We start from the raw sequence: 17,079 nt of genomic DNA, 5'->3' as shown, positions 1-17,079 counted from the left end.
ATTCCATTCCATTTTAGACGAAATGTATACAGAGCAAACATGAAAAGAGAACAAAATTAAGCATTACGAGCGCGATCAAGTCATGGGCGACGGCGAATCTGAAGCTACGCTGTAAGGAATCATTCTTTCAATGGCCTCAATAAGATCTTATAAGATTAAAATTGCAAATTTCTTAGGTTTTCAATTGAAAAAGGACTTCTAAAACAATTAGCCTAACTTAAATGGACGTAGGTATGTACAGAATAAGAACTGGTAGTAAATTATTTAGTGTTTAACATAAAAACAACCAATTTGTTTTCTCGATGACTGATCATTATCAATTCAATTTAAAAGTTTACGACCTATGAGAAAAATTGAATTTGGAGATTAGGCATATCAATAAACAATTTTGTAAATAGTTACGTTAAGCAGTATATAAGTTGGCCAAGATGACAATTGTATATCAATAAACGCCACTTGTAGCGCTATTGATGATAATAAGTTTAATGACATAAAACAACCCTTCAAAACCTACCCATTTCTAAAATAATGAAAAGATTTCAAAATGTATTTCAATTATTACTTTTCCCTGTCATGTAGCAATTTCCCTGCGCCCTCGTGGCTTGCGCCTCGCCGCGGGGGCGCGGGGGGACATCAATAATCCTCCTTGTTATTCTTATGCAAATGGCCGCGGCACGGTAATAAGTGGAACGCGAATCACCAGACGCCGTACAGATTGGAAGAATCCGAGCGGGGCACACGAAGCGGTTTTTCATGATTCAAATTTTATATCAGACCTATCGCGAATTTATCAGTTATCTGCGACCACGACCAGTCTAACCTGGGGGCTATTCATAAATTACGTCATTTCAAATTAGGGGGGGGGGGGCTCTGGACATCGGATGATGGTAGCATGACGTAGGAGGAAACGGGGTCATTCGAAGCATGATTTTTGGATGATTGGGGGGGGGGGGGGGGGGGGGGGGGCAAAAATCGTCAAAAAACGATGACGTAATTTATGGACAGCCCCCTGCGACGAAACGCCGGGAATAAAATCGCGAATTTATTTTGTTACAGTTGTGTTCAAAATTTTATTCTGTAAGTAGGCCTCAAGGGCAAAATTCTAAGCATAGTTTTGGTGGATAACCCTAATCAATTCGCGATAGCGAAATTAGAAACAAAATAACGTACCTAAGGAATGTAATACAACAAGATTCACAATATTGTAGAAGCCAGTTAAGTTGTGTGTTACGGTTTTGAAAATGTATCTATGTAAGTAGACATTTGTATCAGCTATAGAATAAACCATCGAAGTTTTATTAGGATTTACCTATCGCAAACCACTTACTTTTATAACAGGCACTCAAAAATAATTTACTCAGAAAACCTTCGAGTGGGTAACTGTTTATCTGATTTGAATGAAGGCAGTTTTTGTTAAAAACGTTTAATTTTCAATTTAGTACATACCAACTCTAATAAGATTGCAAACCGGGATAACTAATAAGTGGATGGTAAATGTACCAGAAAATATATACTATGGATTAGGCACACAAATTCATTTAAGATCTTTTTTAGTTTTTTAAATATTTTAAATTGACTAAAACCGCCTCGTGTGAACCCACGTACTTGACACGCGAAAATAGTCTTGTAACTTACGAGCGGAGTGATTTGCTTTAATCAGTGACGTCACAACGTTGTCACGACCGGTGCGCGACTAGATACAGAAATATGGCTATACTTTCGAGTTCACAAACAATTTACAATCTTACGTTCCAAAAATATATTTCATAATCATCATCAGCACCATCAGCCTTTTATCGCTGTTGAGCGTATGCCACGTGTCCCGGTCCTGAGCTAATCTCATCCAGAAGTGACCCCCAATTGTCCGAATGTCGTCCACCCAACGATCCAACGGACGCGGAGGCGCTCATTTCGACTGAAAGGGGCCACCATTCCTTTAACGCCTATAAGACCCTGGCAATAAAATCGTATAAATAAATTTTGAGAACGTTGTCATGTAAAGATGTTTGTGAACTTGTCCGAACGACTGACGCCCGCTACGGTATCAAGAGTTCGAGAAAAAAACGTTATCACGGACTGAACGCTAATTAGGAATTGGATGCAACAGGAAAAAACAAGGAAACTATCCGCTTTAATGAAATAGCCGAAAATGTAATTATGATACTAATGAACTTAATAAATATGTATTTAAAAACGGAATGAAAAATAATCGGTGTACAGTCGCCATCAGATAAATCGGAGCGGCCAAGGTGTTCACAATATCTGAACACGCACTCTAACGCCCTGGCAATAGAGGCGTGTTCAGATATTTGTGAGCGCCTTGGCCACTCCGATATATCTGATGGCCACTGTACTTGTGTAGGTATTTATATTGCTGTTTTAGGAAAAATAGAACGCTGCGTAGTATACCTACCCTATTACGTACATATATTTAGCCATTTACACATATGTACATAAAAAGCATTTTTAAATTACTTCTTTATCTTTGAATTTTAAACTTATATGCATGATTTTCTCATTATTAAACTTCGTTTTTAGTTATACTTTTACTAAAATGTAAACTTAGCGTCAATCCAACGTACCTATTTGAATATGTTGGTAGATGTAAATTAATCATTTGCATCGATTAAATAGAAAAACAAAATACCTACATATCGGTTTATAATTGCTAATACCTATTTATACACTGACCAAAGAAAATTATTCGTTATCTCAAAGGTTGGAAATAACGGGGAAAGGAAAGGAGGGGAGGGGGCCGGTATCACTGCGCAGGAGCACCGCCATGACACGACACGTGTACCTACTTCGGATCTGCGTCAGTGATGACTTAGCTACGATAAACAAAGGAAACGGGGCCGAAGGTCGGAGAAATAGGTAGAGCAATAAAAGCTAATTAAAAGTGGAGATAAGAGCAGCAGAAACGGAGATAGTATTATGTAAGTGTATATTTGAATGATTATATACCGAATATTATTAAGTTTTTACAAGTCGCGCGCACAAATAGAGAAGGTGCAGTCGAGTCGGTACTTCAGACGAATATCCACAAAAAACGGATCGAAACATGTCGAGCACGAATCATATTTAATTATACGCGAGTAAGCCGTATAAAATAATTTTAATATGTACGAGTTTCACGGAAGTTTTATAGCTAAATAAGTTATTTTTATCCAAATATTTCTTGTTAGTTTCGAGGTTAAAACTCTGTTCTATTCTTTAGACACTTAGACAGTAATGGACGAAGTTGTGTTGTTTTATCATCAAGTTTCTATGTCACATTCAGCTTCCATAATGAGATTTTAAGGTGTAATACCTATTCTGATTGTAACAAAATGAATTTGATCTGAATTTGTTATAGATGTGATCAGTCAGTGTAAAAAGTGATATTTCTGGTTGAAAAAATGTATTTTAATTTCGCTTCCAAGATTATACGCATTTAAAAAAAAACTTGTGATTTATATAATAAATATGTACTTACAATTTTACCTGCGTTTAAAATTACGGTACACCTACATCGAAAGAAACATTGTTAAAAATAAGATCTTCTTTTTCAAGATGTTGTGTTTTTTAAGATGTTCTTTTTCATATTGGTGAGCAATAAAGAATATTTGTATTGTATCTATTTTATCTAATAAGAAATAACTACTAATTAGATCTACTTCAGCGTTAAGTAACCTACCTTCATATCTCCTAAAGATTTGATACGAAGCATGAATGACATCGGCCATATTGTCGAGATAAACACAGACTTACACGTGTCTGTGTTACACACACTGACACACGCACACACGGACAGAATATGAATGATTATTGGCCGATAAGACTTACAACGACCGAGGTATTTTTGTTAATAATTTACACACATAATCTACCGTCGAATGTCGTATTTCTATTGCAAGATATTTATAATAATTAAAGAAAACACACAGAGCAATGCAAAAAGTACACTGCTTTTTATACTTAATGACGTATTGAACTTGTGGTGTGGTGTTAGGTGGTTTTACGGTACTTAGAATAAGTACATAGATAATATCCATAACTCATAAACAAAAAAATATTTGTGATAAGCACACAACCCGGAACCTCCAGCTTCGTAGGCATGGTCACGACCGACTAGGCTAGGTTTAATAATAAAGCTGGTAAATTGTAAAGTATGGTAAAATCATTTCATGAAATAAATAATTCTAGGTAGGTATTTGACCAATTTTAGACCCTATATAAGAGTGAACACAATTAAACCTTAATTATGTACATAAGTAATAAGTTTTAATTGAGATGACTGTTAAGTACAGCGTAGGTGAGGAAGAACTAATAAGATATAAAAATAAATCTTAGAGGAAAATCCCCAAAATAAGTTCATGAGATTTAGCTAGTTTCATTTAACTACACTTTTCGTTACAGTACCTACCTACCTATGAGTATATGAGTAAGAACTGAGTTTAGAAATTAATTATTAACAGGAAAGCCATCAAGCTAAACGGTTTTTCCACAATATCGCTATAATAATAACAAATATTTTAAATTTAATTTTGTATTCAATTTCTTTTGTATCTATGACGGACAATTATTTACTAAATATAACAATTTCCTACCTATTCAGGATAAATAACAATTTCCTCGTTTACCGAGTTTCTAAAGTAGACTACGAGCTAAATATAACACTGTTTCCACATTGTCCCATATTATTGCTACAAATAGCAATATGCCCATTTAAATAACTAACCACCTGTCCCCTAACTTTACCTGCCAAGTGAAACAACTGTGTAATGTGTATGCGCCGGTGGACGCATTCGTCTAGCAGAATTATTGCGCATACGCGTCGCCAAATAATGAGAGCGTGTCGAGTCGCCATTATGATACTGAGACCAGTTCAAACTTCCATTGTGACATCAAAATTTATCTAAATGATATCAGTCGCCCGTGCGTCTCGCTCGCGCCAGTACATGTATGAACAAGTACGAGCGAAATGCAGGCACAACTGACATCGATTAAATGTTAAATGTCATTTTGATATCACAATTTAAGTTTGAGTTGGCCTCTGTAAGCAATGAAATGAGACTCATTATTGTACTGACCATTAATATATTATGTCACCTTTGGATTGTTTCATGACCTGTCTTTTAAATTGTGTGAAATTAGGTACCTAGTGTAAATAAAATAAAATTGTATCGCCGAAAATACCTACCTACCTCCAGTACATATTGATAACGAATTACCTATTTATTTACTTCATCATAAATAACAAGCCATTAGGCATACCTACATAATACCTGCAACAGGAAAATAGCGTGCCTATAATACCTACATTTATTTTAATTGCACGCCACAAACTAAGGTAATCCCTGTAAATATAAATATAATTATTGAATCACCCGTATAAGTACCTTTGCGGTCTATATAGACCAACGTTAATTAAGTACCTTCCTATTCAGTTCACTGCATAACAATTCTAGTTATTCAATTCTTGCGCTGAGATCATCTCTCATGTATCCTTTACCAAAAATATATAAGTAATTATGTATGTAGTTACCATTGTTACCTAGGTAATATACATTGATACAATAACTCGATTCATCAGATCTGACATGTGGACCCAGGCTTATCCGCATAAAGGGGTTCTCCGTTTTCCTTTTCTATTAACCTGTCATTACATACCTATATGCACACAAGCTGTTAATTGTTATTAATAGGAATAATAGGAGTGACAACTTTTGTTTTAAAATCGATGTATGACTATCTACTGCCACTCTAAGGTCAATTTTGAGACTAGTACAAATCATTTTAAGTCAGAATGAAAACTTTTTGACACACAGTGTTTAAATGACAGGTGCCAAAATTGAATTTTTAAAATTGAAAATTGAATTGTGGAGGTTCACATTCCTGAAATAATAACCGAATTTATGACCAGCCAGCGAGTAATCGAAAAGATAACAGGTCGGTAGGTAATAAATCGCAATCAGGCGACATAAGCTCCGATATTTTTAATGATTCTGCGTCGTAATTTAATTTGTGAACCTTGTTAGAATGAGGCCGGGCTTGGGCCGAGGTTGTGTCAGCGAGGTACATCGGCTCTAATTACTGTAGCAACAATCTAAAATGTTTGTTATTGTAAAGAGATAAGGTTGATGTTGTCGGAAGCTGCGGTGCGGGTACCTCCGCGCGGTGCGAGAGCTCTGACGTCAATCGGTAGCCTATTTGTGTGTATTATCGGGGCGATAACGGGGCGGAGGTGAAGGATCGCACACGCAAGCCCCACCACACCGTATTCTAGGAAGATGCCACTGATATCATTGATTGATTGCCCTTTGTCTTTCAGTAGCGTGCGTAGGTAATTTTTATACAAGTAAGGTAAGACGTAGCAGTTTAGTTCAGTTCAAAAGTGCAGTTACGACGCTACGCTGTAAATTATATTCAAAAGCGAATGGTAGCGAAAGGTAGGTAAGTTATAGGATGGATGAGAAAATATTAACATCTAAAGTAGTGTATGTAGATAACTACTGAAGAGAAAGTTGGAAGCAAAAGATCTCAACCGCATCGTCATGAAATGGTGACTATTCGACGGGACAGTTACACCCAGGAAATAGCCCCAGAATTTGAATGCAAAGCTACGGTACTCGTAACCAAACAAATATAGAAGGTTACTACATTCTTTGTTCTGACAGTAATCTAGGTACTTTCTAATCTACTACCTTTCCGCGCAAAATTGTCTGCGTGGAAAAAGTCAGCGCCATGTATAATTATTATTTTTAAATAAAGCATACGAATGTTCATGATTTAATTTCGGGCCTTAAAGTGGAGACCCCCATGACCATAAGCCTGGCCAACACGGTCTGAAAAATTGCGCAGCAACAGCCCTGATGTTTACCAACAGGCCATGCAGCTCACCTTTGCCACAGTTGGCGCGCCGCCAGCCTGTCGACGTGTTTTATTCCTCCCGCTTTTTCAAACATTAAACGTTTGCGGTTGGCAATCTGTTTAGTTGGTGACATAATAATGCCGAATATTTTTTGCATTTATTTCCTGCGTGGTTAGAATCTAACGTTTTGCGTGTTTGATTTATATTTTCACAATACGTTTTTCCGTGTTCACATTATGTGTAGGTATTACTATTGGATTGTAGAAAAATGCGTTCCCACATTCGTGAAGTATTTAAAGAATATAATTTAAATATCTGTACTAGATTCCGTCTCATATATGTCCATTTCACTTTTCCTTTTTAAAGCGACACCCCGAAGGGACAGCCAAAACGATAATAAGAAGTGGTCAGAGAAAGTTAGCACTGTCACTTGCATTACAAATAGATATAAGTATGTATATGTAAAAACTGAGACTCGTATCTCAGTTGGAATGAACTCTCGAAACAATTAAAAACTCAGACAATAGGTAACACTGAAACTCGAAAACAACACGTCGCGCCAACTCCCCACACATTAATTTCTACGAGAAACGGAAACGAAAAGCGAAAAATAAACACGGCTCAAGAATACCTCCTTTCACAAACCTGTGGTAGTCCTTACGCCTTTACAATAAAGCTTATGATATGTCTGTTAATTTAGTAGATGGTACAAAGGCTCCGTCGGCGCGTGGTAGTGAAACTGGGGGCTGCATTAACGATTCATGGGGCATAAACCGCGGGCCGCTGCCAGCTTCGGCACTATGCTGATGAATATTTGCTTCACGTGTACAACTAAGCAAATATCTTTAGAATATGTTAGTGGAGCTACAAGACATGAAACAATGCAGTAATTTGAACAAAATAACAAATTTGCGTACACACCGATTTAAGATCTCAAAATAATTATGTTCGAGTCTTTTGGTTTATAGCACTTAACTTTAATAATTTTGATTGAACTTTATTATAATTAAATTATCCGACAAGGATATCCAAAATCCTTGTCCGTTTTCCTGCCTCCCATAATATATCAATACACAATATAAGAACAACAACCATATTATAATAATTTGCGGTTGATAGGCACAAGTGGCATGAAATTTCCTCGTAGGTACTGAAATTTGCATTAACATTTTTGCAGGAATAATTGTGGGGCGTCGGGAACGGAAACCTGGCGCAATAAAGGCAGCTATTCGAATTTGCAAAAGCGATCTGAGTCGGTAACTGGACGTGATATTTCTAGCGTTTCTCTACACGCCAATGATTAGTCAATATTGCGAAGGATAACTAGGCTTAAATCACCTTGAGTTTGATGGTGTAAATATTTTTGATACACGAATGTCTCGCTAATAGGTTCCCTTTTCCTGAACTTCCTTCAGCTATTTTTATAGCAAATCTTAGAAGCATTTTACCAAACAATTACATGATTGAATCCATTGATAATGATATGGCAATCCATATCATTGTAACTTGAGTAATATAAATATAACTTAGCGCAAAGTAACTCCGAGGAGGGGCTCATTTAGAAGGCGCGTGAACTCGCATTGCGCACTATTACGGTTACATCCAATTCCGATCCTATAAAGCAAAACTTTCATAGGTACGAATTTTCTCACCGTCTAAATGAGACTTGATGCACAGGCCAATTCGAACGAGCATTGACATCAAACTGATATTAGAATGGTATTGGAACCATATCAGTTAGCTTAGCTGTCATTCTCGCGTTCATTTTGCTCAAACTTATCCGCACAAGTATTAATGCGAGCGAGACGCCCGCGTGAATGACAGCTAACTGATATGATTCCAATATCATTCTAATAATGGTTTGATATCAGTGCACGTTCGAATTGGCCTGGCATAAGATCACAAAGGCCGTAACGAATAAACAACGCGCCCGCGTCGGTATTGTTTTCCGCGCTATGGGGCGCGCGGGCGCCGCGGCGGCCGGAAGCGCGCCGCGCCAAACTCGCGCCTTGTCGCGCTGCCACACCTCTGCCGCCCCTGGGAACACGGGTTCCGTATATACCTGTGGAGTTACAATACTTATATATATATCTGATTGCCTATGTATCCATAGGATAGAGATAGAACTCTAACATCCTGGGTTCAATCCCATGACGTCGTTAGTTCAATTACCTAAGACGACGCAAAAATGGTCTGATATTTATGGAATAAGAGCGGAAACCGGAACCCATAGGTAAGTATCTATGTATTTTTTATCCTATTAACCTTTCCTGTTTGCTCGAGCATAGTAACCTATCCAATTAAAAACTTTACAAATATCTAAAGCAGGAAATATTAAAATAGGTACACCTCGAGGACTAATTGACAATTCGCCCACGCAACCCTACTGCCTACATCGTCTTAAAAAATTGCAGTTCGTTGTGGGTGGCCGCCGCGCCAGCCAACTTAACACGAATATTCATGTAACGGCCACGGCCAGCCGAAAAAACACTTGTTTCTTGCTATAATCACATTTGCAAGTCTTCGCAGTTATTGTCACATTCTTGTGGCGAACTTTTTATGGGAGTAAAGCCACCGTTTGTTAGGTAAACTGGTAAATAGAGTCGGAAAAACGGAATGCTATATAGGTACGTCTGCTTTTATTATTTAAGTAATTAAATAAGTAGTAAGTTAGCTGGCTACGACTACTAGGTAAGATCAGAGTAGACCGATTCAGGTTTGAAAATGATAGATTGATAACTCATAAACTTTTGTATATACATTTTTAATCCAATCATATGTGTTTGATCTAGTAGTTTTTGAACGGTAGAGCATAGATTATTTGTTTTTGTTTTTGCAACGTTTATATATCCAGTAATAAACTTCCTCACGGATGCCCCGTCAATATCATCATAAAACCGCAACTGTATCATTTACCTGAAGGAAACAGCATAAATAGCCGGTCCATTTCCAACCATATACAACGAGTGCAATACCTACTCGATTACCTACCTTATAGCTTACAATTCATAAACCGTATTATAAAGACATAAGGTATAATAAAAATCAGTTTTATTGTTGTTAGTTTAGCTACAGTTATCCCCAGTGTTGCAATGTATAAGCAGCGCTGCGTCATCGCGAGGGACTTAGGTATAATTAATTAATCCAACAACAATACTTACTTTTTATATGCTTAGAACGAAGGAGATTCATTGTATCAAAATTCACCCTTATGTATTAATAATGCGACTCAAATAACTTTTTAATTAATTACAACACTACTTACATTATCGATACAACATACACACATGGACAAAGCTAATGTTTAGAACGATGACATTTTAAATTTAAAGTTTTTTGTTTTACGAGGATATTAATTTAATTAATAACGTTTTGCGCACCTAGTTAAATACGTCGATAACCACAATTTGAATATAGAACAATAAACCAAAACCACGACACACGATAGATACCTATATTAAGGACCACTTGCACCACCCCACTAACCCGAGGTTAAGCAGTTAAACCGTTAACTTAGTGTAAAATTGTACTGGTAACCATGGTAACTCCCGGTTTAACCGGTTAACCCGGAGTTAGTGGAATGGTGCAAGTGGCGCTAAGAGTGTTAAATTGTGATGCCAAACCAGGGAAATATAAAATATGTATGTATATCTAAAAAGTTACTCATTAATTACGCATACGCATACACGCGATCAAATAAAACATATCAAACCAGCTAACACTGAAGAATCGACGCTATTTAATTACATGATATTTAATAATATTTGAACAATTATTGCAATTTACGTTCAAAAATACAAAAAACGTTACAGTTTGCTTTAAACTGAATGAGGGTCCAAATATTGCGTTTTGACAGATATTTAATCACAAATCCCATAATACTATTAAAACGACACCAGGATTTTAACCAAAGCCCATTATTTTTTGTATCTTGTTTTTTCTTATCAGCACAAACAAAGCATTAAGGTCCGTTTCCTCTCATTATCGCAGCACAAGTCAAGTATAATAGCTATTACTTTGACACTTATAACAAAACACAAAGCATCCTGTAGACCATCTGGCACCCGCTTGTTCTGGACTAACTTTGAGCCTCACCTGGCGATTCTAATTTGGCCTTTATTCCATTACCTATAAGGTGGTGGTTAGATGCTAAGGTTACGCTGGTGATTGTTTAGGACAAAGCAGGCAATAGTTAGAACAATTAGCGTCTGTTGTCAGGTCCCGAACGTGACGGGTCTGCGAGCCACATGGTCGCGGATCGCAGCGCACATCTTCCTCTGGAGATGTGAGATTTTTCACAACAATGCACCATTGAGTTAGGTAAACTTCTCCATCTGTCGCAGACTTTGTATGCGTGTTTTAATAACATAAATAATTCACCGTGTAACAGTCATGTCCTGTCCAATAAATTCCAGGATGTCGGTGTTTCCGCGATTGGCCGACAGGAAAGGACGATGGAGATAGCGAGTTCACATGTGTTTGTACGTCTTTTTCATGGAACACATAACAGTTTACAGTCGGACCAAGCAAACTCTGCATGCCATTTGCAATGACAAAGTGTGACAATGTCATCATTAATGTCAAATTTGTATGAAACTATGATGTTTAAATAGGGGGAGGCCTATGTTCAGCAGTGGACGTCTTATGGCTGAGATGATATGATGTTTAAAATGACACCCCCTCACTTTGTGCTATTCAAGTCGGTGCAAAGTTACTTATAATACTCAAGTCACTTATAATAAATAACAGTTATAGGTTATAGGCACAGTTACTTGTTGATGAAAAACTTGCTCGATGATTAAGTGCTGCCGTGGTTAAGTAACTTTTTATTATTTTTATAATGTAGGTAACAGTATGTTAACGCTATGTAGGTTAAAATGAGCTAGCGCAATTGGTCGAATATTAATTATTTAGGTTAGTAGTTCTGTACCGTGTGTAATTATATTTTATGTAGGTATATTATTTTAAAAAGAGTTCATGCAAGTTTAATCATTAATTCCGGTGTTCTTAGGTATATTCATAATTTATTAGTTATTATATTATTCACATATTTATGATGATTTACACAATATGTGTGATTGATAAAGCTGTAAACAACCATGTTCAATGACAGTTACTAGGAAATATATAATGTGTTTTAATGTCACGCGTAGCAGACAATCCGCTTAATACATGACGGGATGCGGTCATAATTCACGCTTGGTGTTAACGCAGCTATTACTTATCAATTTTACCTATAATTCTAAAAAATAAACAGTTGACAAGGTTACGTACCATCACCAGATAAGCAACTCATAAATAACGTTTAAAATAGATAATGCCTCCCTGTTCATTTTAATGTGATTTCAATTTTTTGTCCAAAGATGTTCCAATCGCTCTTAAAGAACGTCCTATTCAAAAGCTTAGGCAAACCAGTATGAATGACCTCTCCGATGATTTCTAATTGGTACAAATCTCGAGGTCAGCTTACATTTGGCGCCCTAAAAGTCGACAACCCCATGCTCAGGCATGGAAACATCGGGAATACACGACAGTTGCCAGCGTCCCACAGTCCCACACCGGGACGGCGAGCCACCGATAACCTCTGAGGGCTCTAAGCTGATTACTTCACTTTTTTGTTCCAATGCTCGATAGGGTTTGAATGGATAAACGTGCCCTTTCCGATAAGCCTGAATGACAGGTTTTATTTTAATTGCCTTAACTACAGATGTGTAAACATGTACCTAAGCGCTGTGATAAAATTTACTGATAATTTTTAGAAACGTTTATAAACTTTAAGTTTTTTAAATAAATATGTTTGATATCATGTATCGACGGTACTATAAGTGTATGCTGATAAGCGCACATTGCTCGGCATTGACGGCGGACAATCACCTCCAAGGTGATTCAATGCGCTGAATGCGCACAACGATACAAGTACCTGATGTTAAAATTAATTATAACATTTATAAGTAATAAAACCGACCAATATACCAGACTAATTAATGAAGCCCAGGGTCCACTCGCCAAGCTATCCTCAAGGATTGCATTGCAACACTCGTTTTCATGAAAGCGACTAAAATTTGGAGGAAAATTAGTTAAACTGTTGTTATTTCGTACTTACATCATTTTGAAGATTATTAGTCTTTTCTAGTAATAAAAACATTTAAGGAAAGAGTTTAAGCTCGGGACTCTCACTGTTTAGCTGCCGGTGCTCATAAAGATCATCATATCACATACGTTTGTAAAATATGTCTTTCCCATCACGGAACAATGGTGTTCCAGACCTTTGGGAGGCGTGCGCGGAGCCGAAGCCAACACGTAGATGCCCTATTGACACTTTAATGAAATGTAAGGGGTACACCGAGCGGATGCTGCCCTTACCCGTGTCATGGGATGCACGCAGAGGCAGCACCCGCCAGGGTGTAAGGGCTATTGAGAGTAGATAAAATCTAAAATGAACTAGGTTACTGGGTGAATAATAATAATAAAATATACATCTTTATTCATCATCCTTCTTAGGCTAGAGTTTTTATAATATGAATATGAAAGTAAAATATAAAAACACTTACAAAACAATAAAAAATACATATAAACACATTATAATAAACCTAACCTAGGGTGCCGCCAGCAGCGGGGCAAGGCCCAAGCTACCGGTGGTCAGGGCCGCAGAGAGAGGAACCGACGTACTATCTGCGCCGTGTCCAAGATCACCGCCTTCTGCATCTGCCCCTTGATCCAACCACCTAGCGAGAATCTCTCAAGATGTTGGTCGAGACTCTTCGCTATTAGACCGTTCACTGAAACGACTATCGGGACAATGATCGTCGAATCAACATCCCACATGGCGGTTATCTCGTGAGCCAAGTCTAGGTACTTACTGGACTTGTCCTTCTCGGCCTTCACGAGATTCTCATCATGGGGGATGGTGATGTCAACGAGCACGGCCCGGCGTTGCGATCGATCTATTATCACAATATCAGGCTTATTGGCTACAATAGTCCTGTCAGTGATGATAGATCAATCCCAATAGAGCGTGGCACGACCATTCTCGAGAACAGGCGCAGGTAAGTACTTGTAGTACGGTACTTCGCGGTCCACAAGAAGAGCAAGTTGCTGGTGAATAATCCTGGCTACGAGATTATGTCCGTGCAAGTACTCGCCGTTAGCAAGATGAGAACAACAAAATATTATTATTAACTTCCCTTTTTCATAAATCGGGTCACTTAGCCCACCGGTAACACATGACCCCACACATTTAAAACTCCCACAGCAAAAATCCGTTGGACCAACAATAGACCTAATAATAGGTGATGGCGGTATGCGGGCACGAAAACAGTATCGCAACGTTATCGAGAAATCGAAGCTTCGGCATAATGACCTTGCTTGATTGCATCGAGTACGAAACGAGATCGGTAATTTTTAAAACGGAGTTATGAGGGATACGGGTTAACTGAACTGTTACTATTAACATTACCTATGTATAGTCGGCGGAATACTACTTTAATATTTTTATTTAACGTAACGTGGAGGTTATTAACTTTCAACATAAAATAAATAACGGTGTAATTTTCAGGCGTTCATACTGGGCGATGCAAAACATTAAAAATATGACACGAATTCAGTTTTAATTATCTACGCGACACGCTAGCTCACAAATGAGTGTGAACGAGTCAATATGATATTGAAAACAAATCGATATTATCTTTTTCTATTCTGAACACACCCCTTTAAAATGAAATACATATGTAGGTACTATCAACATTTTTATCAGCCAAATAACATCGAAGTTGATACGATTCGGTGACAAAAAGTGACGAGGGGATATTGCATTTCCTGAGATAAATTACTATTTTGTCATATTTCTATTTTGTTTGAAAGTAATTTTATTGTCAGTGATCATAAACCAATGTTACCTGTAACTTTACAGACACCAGATGTGGAGTTTGTTTATGACGGCGTGGGAACGCTGAGGAGGTTGCTAAGCGGGTGAGGTGTTCACAATTATCTGGATACACCTTTATTAATACGTAATATAATACTATTGCCTTTAGCTACCGCAACAGTTTAAAGATATCTCGCGTAATATGATGTATTTAAAGTATATCCCGTTACTGGGGCTAACGTTTACCCGTTTACCACATTGGTATATACCTATTTTAGTTAATTATACGCAATATATAATTTATAGTTATAGAGTACGCATTTCTAATAAATAAATAATAATAATAAATAAATAAATAAATAAATAAATATTATAGGGACATTCTTACACAAATTGACTAAGCCCCACGGTAAGCTCAAGAAGGCTTGTGTTGTGGGTACTCAGTCAACGATATATATAATATATAAATACTTAAATACATAGAAAACAACCATGACTCAGGAACAAATATCTGTATCATCATACAAATAAATGCCCTTACCAGGATTCGAACCCGGGACCATCGGCTTCATAGGCAGGGTCACTACCCACTAGGCCAGACCGGTCGTCGTTCTAATACCTATTGTACCTAATAGGCTAATTATACATACAAATAATCACGCCTATTTCCCGGAGGGGTAGGCAGAGGGTAGGCTAATTATGACTGTAGGTAAATGAAAACATTGACCAAAATGCATTTTTCCTACATTGGTTGTCCGGGCATCAGCAACGGAACCGTAAGTTAGTTTTTAGTGGTTTTTTATTTTATTGTTACTGTAAATTATTTTTACTATTTCTTTTTTTTATCTTTAAAATATATTGCATTTGTATTTTAAAATTATGTAATGGGTCTATTGCCTGGATAAAGAAACACTCAATTTAATTCAAAGAGAGAATTAATAAAGAAAACAGATATACCTACGTAAGTGTGCGCAGTGCAGGTCATTTTGATCACTTCACCCGCTTAGATACTTCAGTCTGGTCTATTCAACAAAAAGGTTTACATTGACGGGTAGGTGGTAGGTAGGTACTTACTTACGTAATGCGTATAGCAGCTACGCATCACGTACACGCAGAAGAGTAAATTTGTATAAAATACCGTTGAATTTAAAGCTAAGTTATCAAACGTTATCATGACAACCATCGGCTCTCTTAGCTTTTACCGAAGAGTTAAAAAAAAAATAGCGTCACGTACTCGACACTTTTCTGGAATGCCCCTTTTGCTGACTGCATTTAGTTTATACAATAGTATTTCTCTGCCCATCGATCAAAGAGTACTGCAATCAACAATCAACATCGCATGTTGACGTGCAATGACGCGGTTCGGGTATCAGAGGTCGGGAGGTCTAACAAGTATTTTACGAGTTTGTCTGATTTGATAAACAAAATTAAATAATACGTATATTTGTTTCCTTATAAGTGTAATTTAATGCATAAATAACTACCTGCGTCATTGGCTCTCGTCTATTCGTCAATAGTACATAATACACCTAGATCTAAGTACATTAGGTTGATAAACTCGTATGTATACCTATATGACATTAGATAGGTACATGATCATATTAAAAATACTAGGTACATACATCTACGAGTAGGTAGGTACTATCTATCTATTAGCTTTTAGTTACTTGACTATAATAATACATTTAGTGTACCTATAATTAGTCAAACAACTACCCTACACTATAGGTACTATATAACTATCGTAAGGTGGGTTTACTAAAATTAACAATCGTGACAGTAAAACATAATACTTACCTAGGTTCAATCAAAAACTACAATTCGATATTACGTAAAGACAGTTGGTAAAGTTACAAAAGACGTAATATTTACTTCTAAATTGTGTGTAAAAAAGCCAACCTACCTATTTAATATTTTAATAGTAGAGCTTACAACATTACAAGCCTCGGACCATAACGATTTTACATTTAAATCAATACTTGTTCAAGTCCAAGCTCAATTTACCAAAACGACATAAATAACTTGCATACCTCGATCCCACGAACTTCATAATAGCCAGTCCACATCTGTTTCTACCTAGCTTCATCAACCGTCGACTTTTATAAATTATAAATAGACGCAGTATATCAACTAAGACAAAGACGGCAGTGACAATGCGTCTACAATGTCGAGGTGGTCCGCGCACGTGTAACACACGTGGCACAAGGTGCTATTGTCTCTAAAGGTTACACAACTTAATTTACAACCGACACTGAAACCGCAATCAAATAACTTTCTAAAATATAAATCCATAGAGCTTAAATTTGGATGTGATGGTTGTGTTAGTTGGAGGTAGAGTTTATGAGGGTAGTATAGCTTTACC

Source organism: Cydia splendana, chromosome 7 (genome assembly GCF_910591565.1).
Source record: "Cydia splendana chromosome 7, ilCydSple1.2, whole genome shotgun sequence".
In the NCBI taxonomy this organism is placed as follows: Eukaryota; Metazoa; Arthropoda; class Insecta; order Lepidoptera; family Tortricidae; genus Cydia; species Cydia splendana.
This window is presented reverse-complemented; position numbering follows the sequence as displayed.